The following is a 1,868-nucleotide window of genomic DNA, read 5'->3' as shown; positions in this document are numbered from 1 at the left end:
TATCGTCTTTGTTTGTTGTACAGTTGTATTCTTTTTCCTGAACGGAGAATAAAAATACCCATGAAATATTCCAGTTACTCCTCCATTTTTCAATAAGTTTCGCTTTTCAGGCAGCAAAATAAGTCCCAATGTACAGGGGATACAAAATGTAGACTGACTAAACAAGAAAAACGTTTCTGAATAAGAGAAATTCATCAAAGTCAGATATAAATTTAAGGGTTAGCAACTCTTTTCTGAGTGTATGACTGGAGCGCTGCATTGTGCAGAGGTGAAACGTGGACGATAAATGTAAATGTCGTGTGACTAGGGCCTGCAGCCGGGTAGACCGTTCGCCGGGTGCAAGTCTCTCGATTTGACGCCACTTCGGCGACTTGCGCGTCGATGGGGATCAAATGATGATTAGGGCAACACAACACCCAGTCCCTAAGTGGAGAAAATCTCCGACCCAGCCGGGAATCGAACCCGGGCCCTTAGGACTGACATTCTGGCGACGCGCTGATCACTTTTTTTTGTCTCAATTTGTTCTGCATTGTTCGTTGAATTTGTTCGGGGCGGACGTCCGATGACACCCATTTAGGTTCTTAGTTCATCCATTCACTCAGTTTTTTATTACAGAGGGTAGAACCATTCAGCTACCGGGGGCGAACTAACGTGGACGATAAACAACTCAGACAAGAAGAGATCAAAAGCTTTTCAAATGTGGTGCTAAAAATCAATGTTTAAAATTAGGTGGCTGTATATAATAACTAATGAGGAGGCACTGAATCGATAAATGTGAAGAAGATTAAATCCCACAGTTCCTAAATATTTTAACAACTTCACGATTCAGTGCCAAGAGCTGTCGATAAAAATTTCCCTTGTTATTCAACCAGTATCTGTCCACAGACTATCAGATGTCATAAAATATTTACAACAGCTTTCAAACAATGGAAAATCGAGGATGGAATGTAATAATATCATGAAAAGGATAGTTGCTACTCACCATATAGCGGAGATGTTGAGTCGCAGAGAGGAGCAACAAAAAGACTGCCGGAAAGTTAGATTTCGGCCAACAAGGTCTTTGTCGAAAATAACATACACAAACACACGCTCACGCAACCGCAACTCAAACACACAGGACCACAGTCTCTGGCAGCTGGAGCCAGAGACTGTGGTCACGTTTGTCTGAGTTGCTTAGCGCACGTGCGCGAGACTGTGTGTTCGTGTGTGTGTGTGTGTGTGTGTGTGTGTGTGTGTGTGTGTGTAGTCTATTTTCGACGAAAGCCTTTTTGGCCGAGAACTAACTTTACAGCAGCTTTCAAGACAATATAAAATCAGGTTCCAGGTGGTGATAGTTAAACTGACATTGTTCTCAGTGCTGCATTACTGGCTGTATACACAGCAGGACGCTGAAACATCATAGATATGTTCATTTATCGGTGCACCAGCAGAGTAAGCAGAAAAAAGGTAAGAAGTTGAAGTTTTCTGTACAAAACACGTATGTATTTGCGACAGTCTTTTTGTTGTGCCTATCTGCGGCTCAGCATCTCCGCAATATGGTGAGTAGCAAGTTTCCTTTTCATAATATTGTTTATATACTATAGCGCCAAAGAAACTGGTATAGGCATGCGTATTAAAATACAGAGACATGTAAGCAGGCAGAATATGGCGCTGCGGTCGGAAACGCCTATATAAGACAAGTGTCTGGCGCAGTATCAAGATTTGAATTTGAACGTGGTGTTATTGTCGGCGCACGAGCGATGGGACACAGCATCTCCGAGGTAGCGATGAAGTGGGGATTTTCCCCTATGACCATTTCACGTGTGTACCGGGAATATAAGGAATCCGGTAAAACATCAAATCTCCGCCATCGGTGCGGCCGGAAAAAG

Source organism: Schistocerca americana, chromosome 1 (genome assembly GCF_021461395.2).
Source record: "Schistocerca americana isolate TAMUIC-IGC-003095 chromosome 1, iqSchAmer2.1, whole genome shotgun sequence".
Classification (NCBI taxonomy): domain Eukaryota; kingdom Metazoa; phylum Arthropoda; class Insecta; order Orthoptera; family Acrididae; genus Schistocerca; species Schistocerca americana.
Note: the sequence above shows the minus strand (reverse complement) of the source record.